This window comes from Electrophorus electricus, chromosome 7 (assembly GCF_041902795.1).
Source record: "Electrophorus electricus isolate QZ-2024a chromosome 7, ASM4190279v1, whole genome shotgun sequence".
Classification (NCBI taxonomy): domain Eukaryota; kingdom Metazoa; phylum Chordata; class Actinopteri; order Gymnotiformes; family Gymnotidae; genus Electrophorus; species Electrophorus electricus.
This window is the reverse complement of record NC_137503.1, coordinates 2,715,001-2,730,000: the sequence shown is the minus strand read 5'-3', so window position 1 is coordinate 2,730,000 and position 15,000 is coordinate 2,715,001. Positions and strand designations below refer to the sequence as shown.

The 15,000-nt window shown below is 46.6% G+C and overlaps 1 protein-coding gene and 1 long non-coding RNA gene across 4 annotated transcripts in view; both read right to left on the bottom strand.

Annotated features, from left to right (window-relative positions):
• The window catches only part of LOC145658713 (uncharacterized), a 7,596-nt gene extending 4,973 nt beyond the window's left edge, over positions 1–2,623 (bottom strand). The window contains exon 1 of the long non-coding RNA XR_014124500.1: positions 2,227–2,623. This is a non-coding gene — a long non-coding RNA (uncharacterized LOC145658713). The remainder of the gene's footprint in view (positions 1–2,226) is intronic.
• Positions 1–15,000, bottom strand: part of LOC113584538 (uncharacterized) — a 105,738-nt gene that overhangs the window by 54,285 nt on the left and 36,453 nt on the right. The gene's annotated exons all lie outside the window — the stretch shown is intronic.

Genomic DNA, 15,000 nt, shown 5'->3' with positions numbered 1-15,000 from the left:
TTTCCCAGTTGATAAGGTGCCAGGTACTGGCAGTAACAGTAACTGGTGTGTCTGGGGTGTTGATGTGGAAATGAAACGCTGGTGAGCGCGAGCGCCACTAAACCTCCAGCCTCGCTGAAAAGTCCAGCAACCCCCAAAGCACGGTCAAAGAAATGTAAGGCTAGCGTCCTGTCCTCATCCTGGACATCGCTCAGAACAGTTAACAGACAGTAAATGTATCGTATACACAGGGACACCGTGTACAAAGGGAGAAAATAAATAGATATACTGAGTCTAGGCAAGAAAAATCTATTAAAATGAACAATAACTTATTTCCATCACAAACGATCCAGTTTAGCAATCACATTAATAAATAACAAAGCAAATAATGTTAAGGATTACATTATTTCTTTAAATTTCCCTAAAGAGAATCAGCAGCTATAATCAGCTTTTTTTAAAGGGTGAGTTTATTAAAGTAAAAATGAGTGGTTTTGTCCGTAGGGATATGGTTTCTTATGAAGCAGACACCCCCCCCCCCCCCACACACACACACACACACACACACACACACACACACACACACACACACTCATTCACTCTCTCTCTCTCTCTCTCTCTCTCTCTCTCCCCCCTTCTATTAAGAAGATTCTTATAGACACCCACAGGTAAAATCATCCAGAAAATTAATAATCATTTTCCAAGAGCATGATGAATCATTATGTTTTGGACAATTAATAATGGAGGAACAGACCAAGATCTATAATTACAATACTTATGATGCATATCATCAAAATTTAAATCCTCCATTCCCATGTTTAATTTCATGCAGGTTGTTGGCCATTAGTGACTCTTCCAGTTGACTTGAAGGTGTTTCAATTAGCAAATTATTGCTCACGTTAAAGCAACATGCAGGCTGATTAAAGCTTTCAAAATACGCCACGTGGAAGGAATCTTTCCGGCCCTTTTTGGTGATGTCGTGGATCTCCAAATCGAGCTGCAAGAATGGGCACAGACAACAGACGCAAGTGGAAGTTTTCAAAAGTCACCTCTTACGGTAATACGTCTGAGATGCTCCATACAATATTACATGTTATTTATTTATGATTCGGTGTGTTGTGCACAGTCCTACAATGAGAGCTATTCTCTCAGAGAGAACTCTGATAACCCCAAGCTCTGCCCTAGAATGCTGGAACACATCTATGTATGTAGTGAAATCAATAGACCTGGAATAAAATGATTTTGTCTGATGTAAGATAATGTTCCTTGTGATGGGGAAGTCTCGTGTTGCTGCTGACCGGTGGCGTCAGGTGGTGTCAGCCACACTACTCCCCTTTCAGCATGGCACGGACCGTGACTACCACTCAACAAATTGATTTCCATCTTTTGATGGAATTTGGTTAATGGCTTCTACCCATTTCACAGAATGTGTTTTCTGTTCTTCCAAACTGACCCTCTGCTCTGTGCTGTGACCCTCCTGTCTGCGCAGCCAATCGGCTGGGTCGTTCGCTCTGACCAGAGAAGCAATGACAAAAAAAGGAGACTCTCTCTCTCTCTCTCTCTCTCTCTCTCTCTCTCTCTCCTCTCTCTCTCTTTCTCTCTCTCTCTCTCTCTCTCTCTCTCTCTCTCTCTCTCTCTCTCAGGACAGGATGAAAGCAGTTCAAGTCAACAGGTCAACAAGGCGAAGTCCCCCCAAATGTCTGGAAATTTCCATAACTTGGAGAGCAGGCCCTCACTCTGAGTAGATGTCCATCCGGCACCAAACAGCAGCACAATCGCAAGCTTAACCAACTCATTTTCTCCCTGATCATGAGAGCCGAACAGGGGCTCTTCACTCAGGTTCACAAGAATACATGCAAGCCTGATTACCAATTGTTCTTCCATCACTCATGTCTTTCTGATTGCAGCCTCACACTACGGCTAATGCGGCTCCACTCACAGTTCCAGGGCCTCATTGTGGAGGAAAGTTGAAATTGACCTGAGGTTAGACCACCTCTTTAGGGTTTTGGGGGGTACAATTATACTTACAAAATTCCATGACTACATCTACTCTGAGGGACCTTTCAATATTCACCACGGCTACATGCTATAAACTCTACTAATCACGTAATTGGTTTCTTTTGCTGTGTTTAATTTCCCATTGCACTGAATTTGAAAATGCACCAAGATCGTGTCTAAAAGAATAAAGACACAAAGCAAAAGTAAGAGCATGCAATGAAAAGGTTGACTATTTTGATGAAGGGTCCCTACCCTGAAATGATAGCATGTTTATCAGATCGTAGTGCTCGGAGAACGTCTGTGCAATGAAGTGGTTGAGAAATGTGCTTGAGATCTGGTGGGTTTAAATAGCCCATTATTCCAATGAGTGGAGGCTTTCATTAAAAGAGCACAATGTATTTTACCATTCTGTGGCGTGGAATGCACCCTTGCTCAGCAGCTCAGGCAACGTCACGCCCCCCACTTCCAAAGAACCGCGTTTTGTCCTGATATTCTTTTTTTTTTTTTTTTTTTCTTTCTGGAAAACTTTATGTTGCTATGAAAGCTCCAGAAAGAATGACAACATAATTTACTGCTACTGAAAACTGATCCAAAAAGTCCAGTAAAGGACCCTCTGTCTCTTTTATCGGAGTATGGCCTTGATGTTTTCCAAAATCGACACCCGCCGCAATTCAAACAATTCGCAATTCGTAGCATTAAAACCGAGATAACGCCATCGATGTAAACATCAGTGGGTTAATTTTCAGTCGCTGCATGCACAGTCTGGTGGTGTGTTGAATAGGTGTTGTGTGCAGCTGACCCTGGCTGACAGGAAACTAGCGGAGGAAGCTGATTATGTCTCCAACAGCTGAGATCAATGCAGCTTTAGTACAGTAGTACAGTAGATCATTCAGTTGGGTTTCATGTGCATTTATCTCCATCTGTTTTTTGGGGGGGGGAGTGAAGCAAGGTGGAATGTAAACAGGGTGTCTGGCAAAGTCTTTCTTCTGCTCTAACACACAGTTTTGTGAAGGCTGGCTTGGTTTACGATTGCAGAAGGACCCTAACAAGGGGGAAACGAAGACGACAACTATCAGGACGGCACTTCATTAGAGAGGCCCGTGCTAGTATTAATGGGGCTCGGGTTTGGGCCTGGGACGTGCATTAGAGGCAGGGACATCAAACACAGTGCCGCCCTAAAGCCTGTGCGTTCCTAGAATGTGTTTAGACTCCCAGAGCCATTCAAAATGTCAAACTTATTTATTCCAACATCAAGAGGCTCGGCGGTCTGCTTTTTTTTTTTTATATATATATTTGTCAACACGGCGAGGCCACTAAAGCGTTATTCAAAGACAGAGGTGGGGGGGGGGGCATTCCAGATAAAAAATCCCTTTATTTTTCCATTTCTGTGTGGTTAGAAACCACCCTGACCACTTCAGAGGCCTTCTTCAGCCCTGTTGGAGAGCGAACCCCTTAAAGGCACAAAAATACCAGTGTGAATCAGGAGCACCGAAAGCCACCATCTGAGTGCCCTCAATGGCCAGTGACTAGTCATGGAGCAGCTCACTCGAGCCAGTCTTCTGTAGTCTACCTCCTGCCTGAAGTTCACCAGCACACACCAGCAGGCTTTTACACCGCCGTGCAGTGGCCCGAGGTGGCACCACGCAGTCTGTAAAGGCTGCTGAGAGTTATATGGAGGTTTAAAGTGAAAATAAGTACATTAAAACCATCTCTCTCTCTCACTCTCACTCTCTCTCACTCACTCTCTCTCACTCACTCTCTCTCTCACTCTCTCTCACTCACTCTCTCTCTCTCTCTCTCTCTCACTCACTGGGGCCTTCATTAAATACTGTTACCGATGGTTTCAGTCCAGCCCACAGCAGAGCTTCTGACGGTGTCCCACACGGATATAAAAATGCCACACTTCAAACCAGCACTTAGCTGAGTGTCCAGGGGGGGAGGAAATGGGACTGTTTTGTCGGGGGGGGGGGGGGGGGGGGGGGGGGGTTGTTTGTTTTCTGTTGAGAATTAGAAGTAAGGAGAGATTCATGATGGGCCACAGGCTTGGCACAGACAGCCAACGGTGAGTGCCGGAGAGAGCGCGTGGAACCAAAACAACAAGCCATATGTCCTGCCATACGCAGCAGGAGCAGCAGGAAGAAAGTGTGGAAGGGAGTGGCTGAGAGGAAAGGCAGAGGCTTAGAATAAAAAAGCAAAAGAGAGGAGAGAATGAGAGAGAAAACTAGAGAGAGACTGAAAGAGAGAGCGGGGAGAGAGGAGTGAGTCGGACCCACGCAGGAACAGATGCGCAGAGCGAAGGGTAGTAAAAAGGAAAGATGAAAACAGTGAAAGAGAGAGATATATAACGACAGAAGCCGAGAGAAAGCGCGCAAGGCGAGAGGAGAAGGCGTGTTCCACCGAGTCCTGACTGGACTGCAGACGGAGCAGCTCCGCCCCAGGCTGAGAGCTCCTAGTAGGCGCTTTGACAAACCCTAGTCTGTGATTTATTCGTCTGAGGCACGTTGCGAGGCTGTCGGAATTCGTCACGTTAGAATCCTAATTAAAACTGTTAATCACAGATTCCTGTTTGTTCAGCATGCCGTGTGAAAATGAAAAATGCGATCAAATTATTCACTAATGCTTCCTTTTAGACAGGTAAGCCTGCATACCCTGGAGCGTCAATATGCACACCAACTCTACAAAGTTTTCCAGCCGAGCTTATGAACACCTAGGGGCTCGACTTCCACGAGCTTTTTTTTCCTCGCTACCTCTTTTATGTGCACATCTGCAGCGCTTAAACGACTTCCAGCGAAGAGACCTAATTTGGTTTCTCATTTTGAATATCATTAAATGAAGGGTGATTGGTGTTATGGGTGAATATTTTGTTATGTCTACGTAAAAAAAAATAAAATAAAATAACGTTAAAATTTCTTTTGAAGGAAATGAAACATAAAACACTTTCTTTTGGAAAGTGTGCGGTCTCTGACGATATAGTCAGAACTCACGTCATCGCTGAAGCCACCGTTTCTCGTGTCGTGAGTGCCCAACTCACCAGCATGAGCCGCTCGTGAAGTGTGATTTCAAAGCTTACAGCTGCCGTGAGAGGGACAGGTTAAAGAACTGCTGCCCGTCTCAACAAACAACCCAGCAGAAAGACTGGCAAGGAGAATTGCTGATAGCGCAGAATGAATATGATGGAAGTTAGCGTCCTCGTTAGATTTCCATGTCTGTAAACGGAACGATTCTTTTCAAGCACGCGCGCGCACGCGAGACCAGAGTGCCTAGGTTGTGGCTGGGGAGGAAGTAGCAGTGATTGGACAAGATGACAAAAGATCTTCGAACAGAACCTAACAAAATTGCTTCGTTACAAAACCACTTCGCTCAGTTCCTATGAAGAAGACTGGCAAAGAAATAACATGTTACCTTCAAGCGGGTTTGGGGGTATTTGTTATTTTTTGTACCCCAAAGGGAAAAGGGTACACGAGAACCTAACTTTTAGTGATATTTTAATGACCTTCCTGATGTTGAGTCAGTTTTGGCTTTTGTTTGTGTTCATTTATGTGTTATGCATGTAGTGTTCCAGTGCAAGTTGTTTACAAAGTGCGTTCCTAATACGCAGCTGCCAAAAATGTTGAGGACAAACATTTACAGACCAATCTTAGATCTTTCTCAGTTTTCTAGTCTGAGAGGATTTGTTACCATGAAACCAAATGATGAGAGAGAGAGAGAGAGAGAGGGAAAGAAAGAGAGAAAGAGAAAGAGAGAAAGAGAGAACTAGAAAGAGAGAAAGAAAAAAAGAGAGAGAAAGAAAGTGAGAGAAAGAGAAAGAGAGAGAGAGCACAAAAGGCTATATGGTGGCCTGCTGCGAAGACTCTATTAAAAACAAGGAGGCAGTCAGTGGGCAGTCAATACCCCACACTGCTCCACAAGCCTTTGATGTGGCTGACAGATAAAGTGAAGTAACATCACGGAGGAGTTTGACTGGACGGGCACCTCTCACCTCTGGTCTGGCGGAGCACCCGGCATGTGGGGCCTACTACCCTTGCACTTGCCCCACGCGTTATTACCTGCATGTTTCCGTCTACGCTTCAAATGCAAATAAACATTTTTCCGGCCTGAGACGGAGCCCGACTGGAAGTTCTCGCCTTATCTCCTGACTGGCACTGGCCAATTCCATTCAGCTTTTTAGCAAATCATGGAGTCCTCCAGACTCTTATCGAAACACAACCCCCCACCACCACAATAATCCCATTCCTCTGTAATCCTCTCTCTCAGAGCAGCACATCAATTTTATCAAGTCTTATAAGATGAGCACGCCAAACAGCTGAAGCTTACGAACTAACCCAGGCCTGAGGGACGGAGTTAAGCCTCCACCATTCCCGGATGAATTACACAATAGGTTACTGGGCCCATATCATTTGCATCATACCAGCCCAGGAGTGTTGAAAAGCACTCCCTCTTAAACATTCGCAGATACACACAAGTCGTCGGCAAGTGCTTTCACTCGCCGTGCGAGTAATTGCCCAAGGTTAGCACCGTAACGCCGCGCGAGCACGTCGGCTGCCCTAGTGGAATCCAAACAGAACTACTCACTGCATTATTTGCTGTCTACTTGCCCTGAATCTTTTAGAAAATGGAAAGTTTTGCCTTTTTTAACTACCCCCCCCCCCCAAAAAAAAATACAAATTTCAGCTCAAGCAAGAGACACCAGGAGAGCAAAGTGAAAGGCTATGACTGGTGTTGATTTGGGCCTGAAACGAGCTCGCTCAGCATTTGCTGAACAAAAGGCCATCTCTGCTCTAAAGTTGCGGCAGGTGCGAGCCAGCCCCCGCACGGTTCATTTATCTGCCTAATTACTTCAAGGACGGGCCTAGAGTTTCACCTAGAGCCAGCGCTAATGAGCAACCGTTAGCTTTCCCCCCAGCCTAATTCATCCTGGTTAATGTGGGCACGGGGCGGCCCCTCCCGCACTTATGCTGCCTCTCCAACGAGGTCCCCTCTTTTCAGCGTAGCCGTAATTGGCTGGGTCACCGGACCCCTCGGTAACAGCCGCTCTGACCTCGCTTACTGGCGCTGGCCGGGCTCTTTGTCTGAGCTCTGTCAGAAGCGCGTAAGCGCTCAGACACAGCTTTTTGGGCAAGACGGAGGAAGTTAGGACAACCTGCTATTCTGGTAGGCACACTTTCAGGGAGACAGGCACAGTCCAGACCAACAGATAAAGAGTTCTGCCGGGTTTCTTTAATAAAGCTGCAATGGGAATGATCCTGAATTTTTGCAGGTGTGTGATCTGAGGTCAGCACTTCATTGAGAGACACAGAATTATTAGTAACTCGTGTCTTCCAAAGTGTGTCTCTTAGACCATGACTTCAACAGTAGAAATATCTTTCACTAATAATTTTATCCAGAGGGTCATAAAACATTATTCTCTGCCACTCTCAGTCATCTTCTCCTTTGGATGGTAATATTTATGTTCCATGTATGTAAATACAAGAAGAAGAAGAACAATAACAAAAACAACAAACAACAATAAATTATACATTAGTGGGTGTCTGTAATAAAATGAATGGTAGGATATTTGTTAGAGGAAGTAATTGAATTAAAACACACAGGGCCAATAATAACCAGAAGCTCTGGTTAAGGAGCTTGTGTACTTTACGTGAATAGCTCTCCAGTTCAATTACTCTATACTGATTGGCTTCTGCAAGAGCTGTATACTCGTATACTCTGGGTGTGTGTGTGCGTGTGCTTAATTTGTTTACTGTTACAAGGCAGACTATGTTACTGAATACAATTGTTCATTATGCAGTGCGCTTGGGCTTATGTATAATGACAATAAAATTTAATTGAAACCAAAACAAATGTTTATTTGGTTTATTAAGTGTTATGATACACGAGAAATGAAAAATGATTAAATGGACTGCAAAAAGAGCATAAATAAATAACGCTAAACAAATATGGAAGACCGATTCATTTTGAGTAGCGCTGTTAAGTTTGTGTGCGAAAGAGCAGCATGAGGGAGGAATGCCTGATGGGCAGTAGCTGGCCTGCGTTCGGGTTGCCTGATGGGCAGTAGCTGGCCTGCGCTCGGGTTGCCTGATGGGCAGTAGCTGGCCTGCGTTCGGGTTGCCTGATGGGCAGTAGCTGGCCTGTGCTTGGGTTGCCTGATGGGCAGTAGCTGGCCTGCGTTCGGGTTGCCTGATGGGCAGTAGCTGGCCTGCGTTCGGGTTGCCTGATGGGCAGTAGCTGGCCTGCGCTTGGGTTGCCTGATGGGCAGTAGCTGGCCTGCGTTCGGGTTGCCTGATGGGCAGTAGCTGGCCTGCGCTTGGGTTGCCTGATGGGCAGTAGCTGGCCTGCGCTCGGGTTGCCTGATGGGCAGTAGCTGGCCTGCGCTCGGGTTGCCGGGAGGCTCTGCGATGCTGATATTGCAGATGAGATCTGGAGCGCTGTACCATCCAGGCTGCTGTAGCTGCAGCACTCTCTTCTGTGTCTCTGCTGTTCCCACACGTCTGCAGGTGATTGGCCCTCTCCTGCCCCACTGGCACGAAGCTCGACAAACTGACCTTTAATTCTGCGCACGCTGTATACAAATGACTTGGGTCGAGCGCACTTAAACACACATGCAGGCGTACACACACACACCCACCTTTGAAAGCTGCTCGGACTCGAATGTGGCCTGCCCCTGCACACTCTGGGGTTCTCTCCTCTAATGACTTCCCAGCGAGAGAGAGAGAGGGAGAGAGAGAGAGAGGTCTACAGCTACAGCTTGCAGGCCGGTAAGAGCAGCATTAGACGCGCAAGGTTATCTGGGCATTACACTCGCTGTAACATGCAATTAGCTCGCCTCCTCCATTCTCATTACGCAATTATTCATTAATGTCAATTTAATTTTATGCATTGTTCTACATGACCGAAGGCTGATTACTGGGCACTCGCACTCCGATATCCAGAGTTAACCGGTGCCAGACTCACTCGCCGGGCCACTAATTGCAATTTAGCCCCCCCTGACAGCACCTCCCCTCTTCGGTCCAGCGTTAATGGAGGAACTGATTCTCAGACAGGTAACGATTGGAAAGACAAAGTGCCTTCGTGGCTGAATGGAAAACAAATGCCCCCTCCGCTAAGCTGTTTTCTTTGCGATAGCACGCGATGCAGGGCCTTTGTATTCCCAGGCAGAGGGATAAGTGGTAATATGCTCAGTGTTTCTGCCGGTTTGATACCCTATTTGTCTCCTCATTCTCGCCATCCCCCCGGTAACGGGGAGACTGCAATATGACTCAAACTGGGGAAGGACCACAGTGAGTTATTATGGTAATCAGAAAAGCACATACTGTTGCGTGTCATCTACTTGGAGCCGTAAATAAAACAGTTGGTATTGTGAGGTAGTGTCTGCATGTTCCGGGGAGATCGTGCGTCTCTGCTGGTACCTTGGAACTGGAGAATCTAGACTGTAATAATACAAAATCAGCCTGTCCTCGAGTGCAAGGACCCTATTCGTACAGTCTTTTTGGGTTGGATATCATGCCTGCAGTGTAACTGAACTATGCTGTGATACAGATGAGTTGACAATAAAAGAGGTCCGTTTCATAATAAAATATGCCTAAAACTATAAACATGAACATTAACGTAAGAAGGCTCGATAAGATTGTGTGTGTGTGTGTGTGTGTGTGTGTGTGTGTGTGTGTGTGTGCACATAGGTATATGTGTGTCTGTGTAAAGGTTCTCATATTTCATGCATCAAATAGAAGCATATTTATTTCAGCTTTATAATTAGGCTGATTGGCAAGCTGCAGTCTTCAGTCTTTGGAATGGAGTGGTGAAAATATCATCACATCCCAGAGAAGCTCAATAAATAAAACAACATCAAACTACACAATCCTTTGTGCCTCTGCTCCAATAGCGTTGTGACGATTTCTCTCCGCGTTCCCCCCTTTTTTTGATTTATCCAACTAATTTAGAAGGCGAGAGAACTGCTCCTGACATAAACAACCCTCCCTTTCATACATCAGAAAGCGAATCTCACCTGCCATAACCCAGTAAAGCGGAGAGAATGGGGCAGCCACGCCTTAGGTGCAGGATGCAGATAGGTAAATCTGATCCGTTACGGACAGACACTCTCCTTTCTCCTCAACCTTCCTTCTCTTAGAGGCAAAGCCATTGTTAAGCTCGCACTCCTCTGTAGCTGATGGCAGTCAGATGCTCCCGTTATTTCAGCATTAAAACAACAACTACAGCGGCGGCGGACTCTCCCGCACCGCCTCTGGGCGCTTACCTGCCTCGGCCCCGTGGAGGGGTGTGTCGCCGCGATAACGAAATCGCCTTTCTAGAGCAGGAAATCGTTTCACACCGTTCCGTCGCACCGCGTTAGGAGTCTCCTCATCTCGGAAACGCCGATCTAAACGGGCCGGTTCACGCGCCGCAAGCGTGCGCGTGCACACCTGGAGGACGGGCGCATGATTAAAGTGTGTAAATTTCAGTAGGCTCCCGGCAGGCCAGAACAGGACGATCTTTCATGAGCTAAGATCCACATCAAAGTGACTCGGGCACCAGAGCTGCGGGGCAACCTGTTCGCGGAGCATCCGGCTCCCTGCGCCATGGCCGGGCGTTACCCCGCTTAGCACACAGCGCATACCATCCCCGGGAAAAAAGCAGGAGGCTAATAAGGGCGTAATCCATCGTAGGGATGTGTGTTTCATGTATAGAAGGGAACGTGGGGTGGGGCGGAAGAGTGGGGTGAGACTGGGAGTCTGATTCATTTGCCCACTTTGTTGTGGAGTGAAAGAGAGTGATTTCTCTCCTCTCTAGATTAGACCTTTTTTAAGCAGTGGGCCAGTAATTATTGTCCATTTTCAGATGCATGATAATCAAGCCCTCAAAAGAAAAATGGATAATAAGTATCGAGTATGAAAAGGAACGAAACAGAGAAAACCAGAATCTTAATTTGGAATAAAAGGAGATTTGATTAGCACAACCAAAGGTTTACAACATCTTGTTTGAATATAATAGACTGTAATTACTTTCACATTGAATCAAGTTCACTTCAGAGCAAATTATTTAAATGAGAAGATGAAATGTATCTGGGCTAAAATGAGTGTGACAGTTGTACGCTTTCAAGTCCTTCCTCTTTGTCCGCAAGCCTGACTAAATAAGACTCATTTGCAGATTTCGCAGATTATAGTACATCAAGCCCATCTCTTTAATCTTAACATGGCAATGTTGAAAAGGAATACCCGGGAAACAAAAAAACAAAAACAAAAAAAAAAAAACCACACTGCTGCGTTTATTAATGATCCAGGAGTGAGCTTTGTTTTTGTTGTAATGAATACTTAACAGCCAGGGCTTCTAACCAAAAGAAACGCAGACAGCAAGGATGTGGTTGTCTGTACAGAAACCCGCTCCACTGCAGGGCTGTGCACTCTGGAGTGAAACACCCGGAGTTCGAGGCCTCGGACAGGCTTTCCTTCCTGGCTGTTAAGATTAGCGAGGACAAAGCTCCCACAGATGCCTGAGGAGGCTGGCCTGTTTAAGAAGGAAGAAGGGTTGAAGAGTTTAAGAAGTAACGTGAGTAACCCAGATTCCCATTTTAAAAATCCTTGTAAAATGAACTCGGGTTAAACGGATTAACGGAGTGAAAATGACAATTGTAATCTCTGCCGCACCTAAGCTTCATATTTCCATAAATTATCCAATAAAGGTGCAATTATCAGTGTCATAATCAGCAGGACCTAATTGACTTGCATCTGGATCTTATGAATAATAAAGTGAGATGATACTGGAATGATGAATATTCAAGACAGAAACGTTGTCCAGAGACAGGAGGCAGAAAAATGATTTGACAGGGCAAAAGCAGCCTGGGTAGGTCAACCATTCCAGCAGTGGTCAGCGGCTGTAGGTATGATGGCTGTAGGTAGGAGCTTCATGAAGGGACTGGCGAGAACACAAACTGAATGACCGTTAGAGAGTAGTACTCGTTAAAGTTAAGTCGATAAAAATTGTCGCTGCTTTGCCCCACAATAGCTGTTTTCAAAGTCTTTTCAAAAATCTTCACCGGAATCTCCTTCCTGTAAACACCTGTGGCCAACCAAGTGCCACCCCCCCTCCTTGCTTTTATTAATTATGTGTTTACAAAACAACAGCGACAACTGCATCAGGAACTTTGAATGGGTGGTCTTCACCGCACCTATTGCCAATCAGCGTGATCTGTGTTCATCTGTCCAGGTGTGGTGAACAGCGTCGGCGATGCCTGGCTAGACGGTTTACCTGCTTCTTACTCAAAGGGTGTGAGCACCTGTCAAAAATACCTTTCAGTTCAAAAGCAGATGCTCTCTTAGGAAAGAAAAGAACACATACAAAATCCCTGGGAAAAACCACGCGCGCCATTTGGATTGTAATAGTATGGTATAACAACTGCCTGACCAGGATAAGAACAGCCAAAGATGAATACCTTTGCCTTTTTGAAAATGTTTAAAGCTATAAGGACTGGCTAGAAACAATATCTAAATGGATCTCTAACAACACTAGGGCAAAAAGGATATAAACATTACATTACATTACATCTCACAGTACTGAAAATTTCATTAGGCAGCGACCTTGTTAAAAATAATGAGATTTCCAATTCACAGAATGTTCTGGGGCAATAAGGCAGCAACTGTCAGAATGTCTGTGGTTAGAGCACTGGGGGGACAGGTCACGCAGACCTGACAGTGAACCGTACACCACTCACTCCTGTTCTTCTAACTTCAGCAGGCCTGATGGTGAACTCCACACCAAGTTCAGTCACCTCTGAACCCAGCTAAACCCGGCATGAATACACATCTCCCCCGGTTACAGTTTTGGTATGAGAGATCATAACAGAAGAGGCAAAGGCAGGATGAAGGACAGAATTGCAGCACCGTAGGACTGGGGGGGACTGGGGAACTGGGAGACCGAGGAAATTGGGAAACTGGGGAACTGGGAGACTGGCAGGACTGCGGGGACTGGGAGACTGGGGGGGACTGGGGAACTGGGGGACTGAGAGGACTGGGGAACTGGGAGACCGAGGAAACTGGGAAACTGCGGGGACTAGGGGACTGGGGGAGACTGGGGAACTGGGAGACTGGGAGACTGGCAGGACTGCGGGGACTGGGGAACTGGGAGACCAAGGAATCTGGGAAACTGCGGGGACTAGGGGACTGGCGAACTGGACAGGAGACCCGGGGTCTTCGGAGCAGGCTCGGTTTGCCCCGTGCGAGACAGACTGCGAATCTTCATTAACTAGCTCTTGGGCTGGATGACTGCTCAATGTTAGCAGCCTGGGATAGGCTAGGTAGGTAGGTAGAATGAGCCTCCAAAACTATTGCCCCCGCCGTGGTTGCGAGGGTCAATTTTTGAGTGCTGAAATACTGCAAAAAAAACCAAAACAACCAAAAGCGATCCACTTCTCTTCCAAAGCTCACTGCTTGTGACAAAACCGTCATGACCAAGCGACACCTTCACGTTTATCTGCTTCACTCTGTCCTACCCCCTGCTTTTAATTTCTTTTCTCTATTTTAATTAAAAGCTTGTTATGTTCACCACTGGCTGCTCAGAGCTGCAGAGGACAGAAATGAACAGAGATTAGCCTGAGGGGGAGAAACAGAAACTCGGAATAATGGGAGAAGCAGAGAAGCAGCTTTGCCAGCCACGGCTACGGGGAACTTCGGTCTTGAGTTGCACGGCCCTGCACTCTCTTGCTGCATCTCGGGGCTTTGCGGGACAACGTACAGCCTGATGTAGGCATGTGGCGGTGCTCGCGAGACCTTCTGTGTTGCTGCATTGGTGTTAAAGCATCATTCGGATCGCACAGGGCATGAGCCATCACAACCGCAACACGCGACCAGAATCTACGAGCAGCATGACACCTTGAACAGCCCAGGCACCGCAGTGCTACCCCGCTGGCTGGAAGGTGCCACAGAAAGCTCTGCAGTAAAGATTGTGTGCACACAACAGTCAGGACAGTTGTATGTACACGCTTGGTTTGTTAGAGGTCACGTGTAGGTCAAAATATCAGCCAAGACTGGTTGAAAGGGAGACAAAGAGGCGAAAGCACTGGCAAAAGAAAAAAAAAAGATGGACAATCCTTCTGCCGACAAAAAACGGCTGAAAAGGAGCGGAGGATCCTTTCATCAGCTTCGATTCAACTCCTCGTTTCAAGTCATCCGTGCTGCCGAGGGCCGCGGACGTGGCCGGCGTCCACTGAGGGTTGTTTACATTTCTTCAAATGCCCCATTTAGTTCCTTGATGTGAGGTGGAGTAAATGAGTTTGGCAGAGATGGATGGAGGAACCTGTGCTAATGGAGGCGCTAACTGTGCCCACCAGTGCCCGTTACACTGATAAATCGACAACAGTTGGGACATGCTCTACTAGCAGGGAGAATGAGGCTATCAGGACAGACTGGCCCATTCTTTCTTTCTTTCTTTCTTTCTTTCTCTCTCTCTCTCTCTCTCTCTCTCTCTCCTCTATGGCACTCCAAATCCGAAACCTCCCCACCAGCTGCACCATGGGAAATGCGTTTCTACTCCACTCTCTGCGCGACGAATGTTTGCTCGATAAACACACTTCTGCACGCAGCGTAAGAGGACACTCCGGATCGCAGGGGCTCGAGAACAGGGGTGAAGCAACGTACGCCGATCAGTGTTAGAAAAGAACATCATCTCACTGGGCACATAAGCACCTGTGAGGGATTAGCGAAGGGAAATATGGATAGCCTAACAGCACAGGATAATTTCCTCTGTTAAAGTGCAACAGGCTGTGAATAATAAGGCTTGTAATTTTAGTTATAAATGAAAACAGAAGCCCTGATGATCCCTGATTAGGATAGAGGTCAAAGGATAGGGTACTGTTAAAACCTGAGGCCAATGTGGCCAAGTCTGCTCGAGGCTGCTAAACACATGGCTAAATGATCTCTCTGATTACCCCCAAACCGCCAGCAGAAACACTGTTACACCATCGCCAAACCACAACTGTCCCTCATTACAGACACGAGCCCACCACTGCGGAGTGGTGGGGCTTCTTATCTGCTATGAAAAAGA